Source organism: Parasteatoda tepidariorum, chromosome 2 (assembly GCF_982258835.1).
Source record: "Parasteatoda tepidariorum strain Cologne lab strain chromosome 2, Ptep-v5.0, whole genome shotgun sequence".
In the NCBI taxonomy this organism is placed as follows: domain Eukaryota; kingdom Metazoa; phylum Arthropoda; class Arachnida; order Araneae; family Theridiidae; genus Parasteatoda; species Parasteatoda tepidariorum.
This window is the reverse complement of record NC_141756.1, coordinates 130,326,133-130,340,380: the sequence shown is the minus strand read 5'-3', so window position 1 is coordinate 130,340,380 and position 14,248 is coordinate 130,326,133. Positions and strand designations below refer to the sequence as shown.

The 14,248-nt window shown below is 27.3% G+C and overlaps 1 long non-coding RNA gene across 2 annotated transcripts; it reads right to left on the bottom strand.

Moving 5' to 3' along the window:
• Nucleotides 1–7,537: 7,537 nt before the first annotated feature.
• Nucleotides 7,538–13,235, bottom strand: LOC147816229 (uncharacterized). 2 transcript variants are annotated; one of them, XR_015431888.1, is made up of 4 exons: nucleotides 12,852–13,235; nucleotides 10,969–11,029; nucleotides 9,990–10,054; nucleotides 7,538–7,659 (listed from the first exon to the last, which is right to left on the bottom strand). It is a non-coding gene; the product is annotated as an uncharacterized LOC147816229 (long non-coding RNA). The 2 variants fall into 2 exon arrangements; XR_015431889.1 differs by lacking the exon at nucleotides 12,852–13,235 and adding an exon at nucleotides 12,821–12,850.
• Nucleotides 13,236–14,248: the final 1,013 nt, after the last annotated feature.

The following is a 14,248-nucleotide window of genomic DNA, read 5'->3' as shown; positions in this document are numbered from 1 at the left end:
ATTTTAGGGTCACGCTGTGTACCCCCTAAATGACCTATAAATATTTCCTGTGGTAGGGTACACTATTACCCTGTAATATAATACGTTTTCCAATTTAAAAATTATAGGTCAATATTAAGGTCCGATACCGTGCCGTTAGTTAACATAGAAAAGTGTCTTCGAATTTCCTTGTTTTAATGCACTATTTAAAATATACATAGTGTACCCCCTAATTGACCTATAATAATTCCTGTGGTAGGGTACACTATTACCCTGTAATATAATACCTGGTCCAATTTTAAATATTATGGTTCCATACTAAGGTCTGATATCGCGCCTTGCGTTAGTTAACCATTGAAAGATGTCTTTGAATTTTAAAGCATTTTAGAACGCTTATTTCTTCATTTTAAGCTTCTCAGAACACTCTATTTCGCATAGGCATACATAGTAAACTTTAGGGTCACGCTGTGTACCCCCTAATTGACCTATAACTATTCCCTGTGGTAGGGTACACTATTACCCTTTAATATAATACCTGGTCCAATTTAAATATTATGGGTCTATATAAAGAGGTGATATATATCGCCTTGCGTTAGTTAACCATTGAAAGATGTCTTTGAATTTTCAAAGCATTTTAGAACGCTTATTTCTTCATTTTAAGCTTCTCAGAACACTTTATTTCGCATAGGCATACATAGTAAATTTTAGGGTCACGCTGTGTACCCCCTAAGAGACCTATAATTATTTCCCGTGGTAGGGAACACTATTACCCTGTAATATAATACGTGGTCCAATTTAAAAATTATAGGTCAATATTAAGGTCCGATACCGTGCCGTTAGTTAACATAGAAAAGTGTCTTCGAATTTCCTTGTTTTAATGCACTATTTAAAATATACATAGTGTACCCCCTAATTGACCTATAATAATTCCTGTGGTAGGGTACACTATTACCCCGTAATATAATACCTGGTCCAATTTTAAATATTATGGTTCCATATTAAGGTCTGATATCGCGCCTTGCGTTAGTTAACCATTGAAAGATGTCTTTGAATTTTTAAAGCATTTTAGAACGCTTATTTCTTCATTTTAAGCTTCTCAGAACACTCTATTTCGCATAGGCATACATAGTAAACTTTAGGGTCACGCTGTGTACCCCCTAAGAGACCAATAATTATTTCCCGTGGTAGGGAACACTATTACCCTGTAATATAATACGTGGTCCAATTTAAAAATTATAGGTCAATATTAAGGTCCGATATCGTGCCATTACTTAACATAGAAAAATGTCTTTGAATTTTTAAAGCATTTTAGAACGCTTATTTCCTCATTTTAAGCTTCTCAGAACACTTTATTTCGCATAGGCATACATAGTAAACTTTAGGGTCACGCTGTGTACCCCCTAAGAGACCAATAATTATTTCCCGTGGTAGGGAACACTATTACCCTGTAATATAATACGTGGTCCAATTTAAAAATTATAGGTCAATATTAAGGTCCGATACCGTGCCATTAGTTAATATAGAAAAATGTCTTTGAATTTTTAAAGCATTTTAGAACGCTTATTTCCTCATTTTAAGCTTCTCAGAACACTTTATCTCGCATAGGCATACATAGTAAACTTTAGGGTCACGCTGTGTACCCCCTAATTGACCTATAATTATTTCCTGTGGCAGGGTACACTATAACCCTGTAATATAATACGTGGTCCAATTTAAAAATTTTAGGTCAATATTAAGGTCCGATACCGTGCCGTTAGTTAACATAGAAAAGAGTCTTCGAATTTCTTTGTTTTAATGCACTATTTAAAATATACATAGTGTACCCCCTAATTGACCTATAATTATTTCCTGTGGTAGGGTACACTATTACCCTGTAATATAATACCTGGTCCAATTTAAATATTATGGTTCCATATTAAGGTCTGATATCGCGTCTTGCGTTAGTTAACCATTGAAAGATGTCTTTGAATTTTTAAAGCATTTTAGAACGCTTATTTCTTCATTTTAAGCTTCTCAGAACGCTCTATTTCGCATAGGCATACATAGTAAACTTTAGGGTCACGCTGTGTACCCATTAAATGACCTATAATTATTTCCTGTGGTAGGGTACACTATTAACCTGTAATATAATACGTGGTCCAATTTAAAAATTATAGGTCAATATTAAGGTCCGATACCGTGCCGTTAGTTAACATAGAAAAGTGTCTTCGTATTTCCTTGTTTTAATGCACTATTTAAAATATACATAGTGTACCCCCTAATTGACCTATAATTATTTCCTGTGGTAGGGTACACTATTACCCTGTAATATAATACCTGGTCCAATTTAAATATTATAGGTCAATATTAAGGTCCGATACCGTGCCGTTAGTTAACATAGAAAAATATCTTTGAATTTTTAAAGCACTTTAGAACGCTTATTTCCTCATTTTAAGCTTCTCAGAACACTTTATTTCGCATAGGCATACATAGTAAACTTTAGGGTCACGCTGTGTACCCCCTAATTGACCTATAATTATTTCCTATGGTAGAGTACACTATAACTCTGAAATATAATACGTGGTCCAATTTAAAAATTATAGGTCAATATTAAGGTCCGATACCGTGCCGTTAGTTAACATAGAAAAGTGTCTTCGAATTTCCTTGTTTTAATGCACTATTTAAAATATACATAGTGTACCCACTAATTGACCTATAATTATTTCCTGTGGTAGGGTACACTATTACCCTGTAAGATAATACCTGGTCCAATTTAAATATTATTTGTCTATATTAAGGTCTGATATTGCGCCTTGCGTTAGTTAACCATTGAAAGATGTCTTTGAATTTTTAAAGCATTTTAGAACGCTTTTTTCTTTATTTTAAGCTTCTCAGAACACTCTATTTCGCATAGGCATACATAGTAAACTTTAGGGTCACGCTGTGTTCCCCCTAATTTACCTATAATTCTTTCCTGTTTTAGGGTACACTATTACCCTGTAATATAATACGTGGTCCAATTTAAGAATTATAGGACAATATTAAGGTCCGATACCGTGCCGTTAGTTAACATAGAAAAGTGTCTTCGTATTCCCTTGTTTTAATGCACTATTTAAACTATACATAGTGTACCCCCTAAATGACCTATAATTATTTCCTGTGGTAGGGTACACTATTACCCTGTAATATAATACCTGGTCCAATTTAAATATTATGGTTCCATATTAAGGTCTGATATCGCGCCTTGCGTTAGTTAACCGTTGAAAGATGTCTTTGAATTTTTAAAGCATTTTGGAACGCTTATTTCTTCATTTTAAGCTTCTCAGAACACTCTATTTCGCATAGGCATACATAGTAAACTTTAGGGTCACGCTGTGTACCTCCTAATTGACCTATAATTATTTCCTGTGGTAGGGTACACTATTATCCTGTAATATAATACGTGGTCCAATTTAAAAATTATAGATCAATATTAAGGTCCGATACGGTGCCGGTAGTTAACATAGAAAAGTGTCTTCGTATTTCCTTGTTTTAATGCACTATTTAAAATATACATAGTGTACCCCCTAATTGACCTATAATTATTTCCTAGGATAGGGTACACTATTACCCTGTAATATAATACCTGGTCCAATTTAAATATTATGGTTCCATATTAAGGTCTGATATCGGGCCTTGCGTCAGTTAACCATTGAAAGATGTCTTTGAATTTTTAAAGCATTTTAGAACGCTTATTTCTTCATTTTAAGCTTCTCAGAACACTTTATTTCGCATAGGCATACATAGTAAACTTTAGGGTCACGCTGTGTACCCCCTAATTGACCTATAATTATTTTCTGTGGTAGGGTACACTATCACCCTGTAATATAATACGTGGTCCAATTTAAAAATTTTAGGTCAATATTAAGGTCCGATACCGTGCCGTTAGTTAACATAGAAAAGAGTCTTCGAATTTCCTTGTTTTAATGCACTATTTAAAATATACATAGTGTACCCCCTAATAGACCTATAATTATTTCCTGTGGTAGAGTACACTATTAAACTGTAATATAATACCTGGTCCTATTTAAATATTATGGTTCCGTATTAAGGTCTGATATCGCGCCTTGCGTTAGTTAACCGTTGAAAGATGTCTTTGAATTTTTAAAGCATTTTGAAACGCTTATTTCTTCATTTTAAGCTTCTCAGAACACTCTATTTCGCATAGGCATACATAGTAAACTTTAGGGTCACGCTGTGTACCCCCTAAATGACCTATAATTATTTCCAGTATTAGGGTACACTATTACCCTGTAATATAATACGTGGTCCAATTTAAAAATTATAGGTCAATATTAAGGTCCGATACCGTGCCGTTAGTTAACATAGAAAAATGTCTTTGTATTTTTAAAGCATTTTAGAACGCTTATTTCCTCATTTTAAGCTTCTCAGTACACTTTATTTCGCATAGGCATACATAGTAAACTTTAGGGTCACGCTGTGTACCTCCTAATTGACCTATAATTATTTCCTGTGGTAATGTACACTATAACCCTGTAATATATTACGTGGCCCAATTTAAAAATTATAGGTCAATATTAAGGTCCGATACCGTGCCGTTAGTTAACATAGAATTTTTTTTAATTAATTCCAAGTCCAAAGTCCAATTTTTTCCGAAATTTTTCAAAGTTTCGAAAATTGTGGAAATTCTTCTAAGTCCGGCGACGGGAAGTCTGAGACGAAGCCCGAGCGAGGCCGGAAAGGCCAATATGCGTATGCCGTTCAAATTTAAATTTCCTCGGCGAGAGGCCGGGGATGCAGACGTCGACGGCCACAGACCGGGAGAAAAATTCTTCGCTTGGAAAATGAACTTTGTGCGGGAATTCAGAAGATTTTCGTACTTAGAAATATTTCATGGTATTTCAAACTTAGTAATATTTTCAAACGGTTTTGACTTTGAAAAATTCAGAAGATTTTCGTACTTAGAAATATTTCATGGTATTCTAAACTTAGTAATATTTTCAAACGGTTTTGACTTTGAAAAATTCCGAAGATTTTCGTACTTAGAAATATTTCATGGTATTTCAAACTTAGTAATTTTTTCAAACGGTTTTGACTTTGAAAAATTCAGAAGATTTTCATACTTAGAAATATTTCATGGTATTTCAAACTTAGTAATATTTTCAAACGGTTTAGACTTGGAAAAATTCAGAAGATTTTCGTACTTCGAAATATTTCATGGAATTTCAAACTTAGTAATATTTTTAAACGATTTTGACTTTGAAAAATTCAGAAGATTTTCGTACTTAGAAATATTTCATGGTATTTCAAACTTAGTAATATTTTCAAACGGTTTTGACTATGAAAAATTCAGAAGATTTTCGTACTTAGAAATAAAAAAAAGCAAATTAAGCAATTAAAAGCTTTTATGCAAAGAAACTCGAAAGATCTGTTAGACCAGACGTAAACACTTCAAATATCGTAACATTGTTGCCTAAAAACATTAGTTATTGACCTTGTACTAATGAAGAAACTTTATAATATAATATAAATATAATGTTGTTCGCAACAATGTGTTTATTATCAAAATTGGTTTTAAAAGATGTATAATAATAGTTAAATTTTAAAATATTTTAATAAAAAATGTATGTAATATAATGTATAAAAATATAATTTTTAATAATAGTTATATAATATAAATTTGATAATATAATTATATAATAATAATTTTATGTTCTTTTTTTAATTATTTTAAATTATTTTAATATGAAATTTATATAATATGATAAATGTATCTAAATAATATTTTTAATTATAATTATGTAATAATAATTTTTAGGTACATTTTTTTTAATTAGTTTTAGAGTGTTTTTTTGTCGAAGTCCAATTTTTTCCGAAATTTTTCTAAGTCTCGAAAATTGTGGAAATTCTTCTAAGTCCGGCGACGGGAAGTCTGAGACGAAGCCCGAGCGAGGCCGGAAAGGCCAATATGCGTATGCCGTTCAAATTTAAATTTCCTCGGCGAGAGGCCGGGGATGCAGACGTCGACGGCCACAGACCGGGAGAAAAATTCTTCGCTTGGAAAAGGAACTTTGTGCGGGAATTCAGAAGATTTTCGTACTTAGAAATATTTCATGGTATTTTAAACTTAGTAATATTTTCAACCGGTTTTGACTTTAAGAAATTCCGAAGATTTTCGTACTTAGAAATAATTCATGGTATTTCAAACTTAGTAATATTTTTAAACGGTTTTGACTTTGAAAAGATAGAAGATTTTCGTACTTAGAAATATTTTATGGTATTTCAAACTTAGTAATATTTTCAAACGGTCTTGACTTTGAAAAATTCAGAAGATTTTCCCAACAAGCACACAACTTTTGGGCTAGTGAAGGGACAATGCCGGCTCACCTAAAGTGCCATTACGGCGGGCTTTTCATTGCCGTATCGGTTCCGTTAATAAAGTGAAATCTGGGCCAGAATGAGGGCCAGTGCATGGCATTTCAGGCAAACTTCTGGCAATCGTTGAAGGACCGGGACTATTTTGTTGCCTCTGGATTGATTTGCCATTTTTGCCTGTTAAATACCGGGGAAAATTTTTTTTTTCACAGAATAAAGAGAAAATTGCCGTAAAGGCTTTTATTGAACCTTTATGATGTCTTTTTTGCCTTTTTATCAAAAGCTGAATACGTTCACTGGCATACGTCGTTGCCTCGCTTGCCGTTAAGGCACCTTAACTGTAGGCTGATTAGAAAACGTCTATGCCGTTTTCGCCTATATCGCACCTTTATTTCAGGTGTTTAGGCGAACTTCTTTGCCTTATTTACCAATGCACCACCCTTAACTCACCTCAAACTCGGTTCAATAGAAAGTTTTAATGGCGTCCTTGCCGGTATCACACCTTTATTTTAGGTGTCTCGGCATTTTTTTTATTTTTTATTATTAGAACTTAGCTTTTAATTTCAAAGGCTTCTTGCTGCATTTTGTTGTTCTACTCGGCTGATATCAGTGATAGTAATTTATTGATTCTTAGCTTTTTATATTGTAATATAACAACAACTGTCATTACATGCATACTGTTTTATGACAATATAAAAAACAAAATGGTGTAAAACAATTATTTAATTTATAACCAAATGTCCAATGAATCTTCGTACAATAAAATAGACTTTTTTTTATTTCATTTTAAACAATTATAAGCGCTATCATTTAAAGTAGAAGCATATAAAAAAAAATCTTTTTGAATTGAGTATTTAAATTTTTTAAGCATTTTGAGATAGAGGAAATTAAGTACAAATTTTTATTCTAAAATAAAACACAATGCAACTCAATAAATAAGTTATTTAAGTTTTTAAAATAATGCTTATATATTTAAAACCTACATCTAGCTTTTATTGATAGAAACTTACACACAAAAGTTTATTTATCCTATAATTTTGTGTATATTCATCAAGTCATTAATTTTATTAAATATTAGATAAACAGTATATATCATAAATAGTTTTTTCAAAAAAAAAAAATATTTTGTACTAGTAAATAATACACCATTTTAGTAATTTTAAATATATAAAAGCAGGAATTTTAACAACAATAAAGCTTAAAATAAACCATGAAGGAGTTTTATTTCCTTGTAACAAATCAATACATCTGTATACACTATTTACATATGGACAAATATATTTTCTTTATCCCATTCCAGAAGCTTTATTTCAATGAGCCTTTTTCCTGCAAAAAATAAAGCAATTTATTTTACTATAGATATATTAAATGTTCACAGAAAAAAAAATATCATTGATTTAAATCAACTGATTTATTAAAAGCCATGGATTAAGACAAGCTGATTATTTTTACAAAAAATTATTAATTTAATTATAAAAATATGATATTGAATTTAGTTAATAAATATGCATTCTTTAGGTTGCATTTAAAAAAAACAACTAAGATCTGATTTCAGAGATAATGATAGTATTTCACTAAGAAATAATAAAAGAGATATGTATGTAAATTATTATAGTCATACATCCCTTTAATGATTATACTTAAGAAAAGTATTGATTTAAAGAAATAGATTTGAAAAAAATCAATTACTTAAATAAACTTATCATTTAACTATTATAATTATAAATACTTTTTATACTATGTAACTAATAAAAACATTATTTATAGTATGTTTAATTCAAGTCTTCTTTTTTTTCCATTAATAAGGTTATTTACTAAGAAATGGTGAAAGGGATATGCAAGCAAATTATTATTTTTTAAAATAGATCAACTGCCAAACATATTAAAATTATTCACATTTCATTTTTTAATTATTTAAATGCAGTTCATATATATGTAGCTCATAGATATCAAGACTTATTCTACCCAAAGTAATTTAAAAAAGTTTTTTCAGCAATGCAATCTGATCTAAACTAATTTAATCTGCTTTAGATATCTAATTGAAAAATAGTATCACAAACTTTAACATTCATTAGCAAATTGAGAATGAAAAACATAATTATAATTCTATTTATTCAATTAGTTTTGTAATAATTAAATAATTTTAACCATCTTAGTTAGAAATGTTAACTATTGTAGCTATAATAATATTTTAAAGTAATGTTAAGTGTTATGAAAACAATTCATTCAATGTTTTGAATGGTAAACGTAGAAAAAAAATTTTTTTTTAAATGATTTTCTTAAACCCAACAATTTATTAACAATATTCATGTTATATTTAATTTTATTTAATGCGACATTATATTAATAACCAAATTGCTGGTACATTATACATTTATCAGTTAACTGTAAAAAAAAATTAACAAAAAAGTATAATTTGCTCTAAATATAAATTTTTTAATTCCAGAAACAAAGCTTGAATAATTTTTTTAATTCTATTAATGAGCGATTCGTAACAGTTTGAGATTGATAATTAGGAAATGTTAATAGTACTTCTGTAACCAGTATCAATTATTTAATATTATTTCATACCAATATTTATTTAAAATCTGCAATTAAATTCGTGACATCCTTAATAAATTACTTTTAAGTGGAGTTTCAATTATTTTGAAAGGAAGGCAAAGTAAATATATGTGTCTTGGCATTTATATATATATATATATATATGTATATGTATATATATATATTACATCAGAAATACAAATCTTTTGATTATTCAAACTGATAGTTTTAGGAACTGCATTAGTATTTGTAGAATATGTGATAACAAAAACAACAAAATCGAACACAGACATTGTCAGAAATCAGAGCAAAAAGCTAAAAAAACATGAGAATAAAGTTTTTTTTTCTTTATCAGGAATTCAGAAATTTCAGGACTATGAACTCGGATATTATTTAACTTATTAAATAAACTATTATGCTAAAATAAATGGAGAGAAAATTTATACTTTATTATTAAACTATTAGTATAAAAACTTACTTTTATTATATCTTTCCTTATCAATTTTGTATCTTTTTTATCAAATAATTATAATGCACCATATAAGAAAACACTTTTTAATTATCATTCATATAAAATATATATGATATATTGCCTTAAATATATAAAAATTTATATTATGTTAATGGATTAAAAAATAATTATGTTCCATGAAATTTAATTACATACTAATATCATAAATTATACACATCTAAATAATAACATTAATTAAACAATATTGAAATATAGCATTTCTATATTACGGGCAAGCAAGGTAGAAAATCATTCTTTATGGTATCACTAAAATCAAATTTAAATGCTGAATGTTTATTTTGCTTGCTAAATAAAGCTGCATACTTAAATATTTAGTTCTTTCCTTTTTTATTAGATATTTTGTTAATATATTTAAAGAAAAGAGTGGATATTTTTAGTTGTTTATTGAAAATATTAATTAATAGTTAAAGGAATAGTTAAATGCTATGAAAGACCTTGAATTGGCTCGGTTAATTTCAATTGGCTTAAAATAATGTTCCACAAATTGTTTTAAAAAAACACAAAACCCCCAGTTTAAACAAAAAAAACTGGTTTCTTTTCAACCATATGGTAACCTAAGGTAAAATATAAATTTATTTCTTACCATCCTTTTTGTTGATTTTTAAATTTTGAGTTTTATCTTCATTGTTGATCTTCCATCCTGACTCCCTATGAAAGAAAAAAAAAACTATAATTAGAATATGATAGTTGTAAAATTAGTTAAAACAAAAACAACAAAATCGAAACATTAAAAAAAAAAACTGTTTCTAAAATCATGTATGAAGATTAATGTAAATATTTTTATTTCAGTTATGGAATATGACAATAAGTTCATTGTTTATCATTTATCTTGTTTATACTCTAAGCATGTGGTGTGTTAGAGGAACTAAATGTGAATTGATAAATTCAATAAAACTTAGCACGAGCTTGTAGGGGAATACTTTTAGCCTTTCAGCCCAAATTTAATGTGGACAAAGTTTTTAATTTTTTTCATGTATTTTTTTAAGTAAAAAATATTTGCTAAAATAATTGCTTTAATACGAATATTATATGCTGGTGAAACTTATGGAAAAATGAAATGTTATATAATATTATCATTTCAAATAAAATAACGAAAAATATTTCGTTATTCATTCATAACTTTACGTAGTTATTTTAACAGTAAAAATAATTTCTTTTAAAATTTTGTTTTCTAACTAATTAAAAAAATAGAATGATAAAAAAATGTTATAACAGGCATGAAAACAGAGAAAACAAATACTAAAATATCGTAATGATATAAAATTGTCAGCACATCTTTTCACCTAATTTATACATTTATAAAGTGCATTTTTCATTTATTACGAAACCTTATTAAGAAATTATTAAATAAGAATATTGCAAAAATATAAATATAAAAGCTTATATGAGTAATAAAAACACTTGTTATTAATAAAGACTGTGTTAGAGAAATACATAAAGTGAACTTAATTTTGATAAGCACAATAATTATTAATTAAAAAAATCAAAATTCTTTTGCAAATCAAAAATATGTGATTTAATTGAAAAAAATATTAATATTTAATGTTTCACTATGTTCTTACCTTATTTAGCTGTTGATGGCTGTTGATCGCTGGATTAGCATTTCTTGGATCTTTTCTTCGTCTTTCCATAAAAGAAAAGGAATAAATTAGAGTATGATCGTCATAAAAACAGTTAAAAATCAACAAAATCAAAACTGTTTCTAACTAATTATATTTTATAATTTTTGTTAAAAACAATTTTTTGATTTAAATGAAATTAATTTTGATTTAAAGGAAAGAGAAGGATCATATATTAAAATTACGGCGAATATTTATATTTTTGGTAACTGACGATAAGTTGAATGTTTACCAAATTTTACCTTACCAAATTTTCTCTTAAAATTTTTTTGATTCTAATTTAGAAAAAGAACTAGTCTTTTAGCCAATTAGAATTAAAATAAATAGATAAATTAGAATTAAAATAAATAGACAAATTCTAAATAAAGCTTTTGTTAGTTAGGGCTCCCTCTCAATTTTAAAAATATAATTTCCTGAATTTTTGAGGAATAGTTTCCAACAATTTTTAGATTATATATTTCCACTACACAGTTATCATCATAAATTTTAATTAAACAATTAATAAAAATTCTTTTTTGTAGAAAATGTATACACTTTCTTAAACACAAAATTGTCAAAGGTGAAGGCTGAACAGGTATATTTTAGAATTAACAACCATTTAAAAACTCAAAATAGTAAATTAAGAAGAAGATAAATTACATGAGATAAATTATAGATTTTGCACAATAACTGGAAAAAAAGAATTAGTAATCGTCTTTATAGCATTGAGGACCAACAATATTTAATACAAAAAGCTTTATTTCATGAAAAAAATTATTATACAGAAAATATTATTATACTTATGAATAAATTTTAAAAATAATAACCATGAAATAATATTCTAATTTCTATTCAAAAAAATTGAACGTAATTTTAAATTAAATTTGCTTTATAAAAAATTCAGTTTTACAACATAATAATTTTATAACGAATTAATTCATTTTAAAACAAATTTAATCGTAAAATTAAACTTAATATAAAGATTTGAAATGTTCTTATACCTCTACAGCAATTCATTAAATGCAAAAGAAGTATAAAAACAACAAAATAAAAATTAGAAATACTGTCCTTCTATTTAATATGTCATTTTGTTATTTATTTATTTAGAACAAAGAATATATTATATTGAGTATCAAAACAAATATTTAAATTGTTTAAAAATATATTCTGAAAATACTCAAAAAAACTTTAAAAGTGGAAGTGTTTAGTGGAACAATTTTTACATGTTTACCAACGTTATTATTATTTTTTTTAATTTAAAAAAGTCAAAGCAGAAAAATATCAAAATTAAAGTATAATTTAAATATAAAGTAACTAATTAGAGATGAGAAAATTTAAACTCTTACTATTCATTTATTTATTTTATGGTGGTTCAAAAAAATATTTCTTCTTATATCTAATCAAAATTATTATTTGAAACAATAAGTGACACCCGCGGTTTAGATAATTCAAATAATGTTTTTTAACAATCCTTCAGAGAAAAAATATGGCTACCGAAATGAAGTAAATTATTAAATTAATCAATGCTTCCGAAAAATGAAAGAAGCATTTTTAATTAAAGCATAAGAAATCATAAATTTTTCTTTTATTAGATAGAGTTAATTGAACTTTTATTTATTAAAAAAATCGTCTAATTCATTTTAAAACTAAACTAGCAGCTTAAACTAAACAACAGGAAAGCATAAGATAAAATAGCCAACTGAAGTATTATAGTTATAAAACATAATTTCTAAAAACTTAGCAAATAAAATCAAAGCGAATTAAACTAATTTTAAAAAGCTATTTAATAAATAAGTTAAAAAAATTTTTAAATTACATGAACTAAAGAGAAAAAACTTGTTACTTACTTGTTACTTAGTGCCACCATTTCTATTTTTCGAAGAAAGAAGAAAACTAGGGGCTACGTTTATCTCCTTCTTTTTACACCCTTTTCGCCAAATGAATCTTTTAGCTTGTTCTATACATAGAAGTAATCAACGACCTCCTACTGAGCAGCTTTTCCGTACTTGAAAGGAATGTTTCTTAGAATTGGGGGTAGGGGACAAAATGTGCTTCCCCACATTCTTTTTAGTTCAAGGACTTCAAACATACTTATCTGGTGATTTCAAACCGTAATGAATATCTATTTTGAATTCTTAAAGACAATTTCTGGTCCTCATAATAAAAAATTAATCTGCACTAAAATATTTTATTAACTATTAGCAATAAGCAAGCTTACTAAATTAAAAAATTATTGAAGTCAAAATTCATTTGAGTACTTTTCGTAAGAAAAATTTTTAATACATATAAACTGGGAAATAATGCTTACATATATATTTTGATTTGCGAAGTAGTAAATTAGAATATCGTTTCTTTATAATGAACAGTAAAGATTCCATAATTAAGGACGTTTAAGTAAATAAACCATTTTTTAGGTTTCATCAGCTTTTTAACAATTTTAGTACATAAAAACACGTTCTACTTTTATGAATTATTTTTTATAAATAATTAAATAACTTTAATTGGGCAAATTTATTTACATTAGCAAACTGGTTTAGTAAAATATAATATTAGCACTACAAAATTATAAATTTTTAAAAAAATATATATATATTTTCGTCTAAAAGTCTTTATAAATCACTCCCCGAGTTAAGAATTTTTTTGTTTTTGTTTATGAATGAATGCATGACGACTGGTTTTTTTTATATCATTCAATTACATTACTAAAAAATAATTATATTTTTGGTTGAAAGCTAATGATCAGAAAGATTTAAAATCCTAAATAACCAACTGCAACAAATTTGCAGTTGGTTATTTAGGTTATTAATTTGCAACAAAATTGCATTACCTTGGATACTTAAAGCAAAAATTTGAGGTTACTTTATTTTTCTACTAAATACTTACTTCTTTTAACTATCTTTATAAGGATAATGATGTTCTTTTAACTTTCTTACAGACGATATTCATACGATGAAATTCTATTTAGCTATGCATATTTATACTTTCTATGGCATTAAAATTCAGGATTTTTAAATTCTTTAACATAAAAATCGTAACTTTAACTTTAAAACTTTATTTTATTTACGTTTAAGCAACAACATTGATTTTAGAAATCCATTATTAGTTTTCAAACAGTTTTATTTAGTTTATATTTTAAATTTATACTTTGAAACACACTTATATACACGCAGTTTATATTTCAAAACATGCATCGAAATTTTTTGAAGTAACATCAGTTTTTATTTTGCTATTATTTGCATAGCTA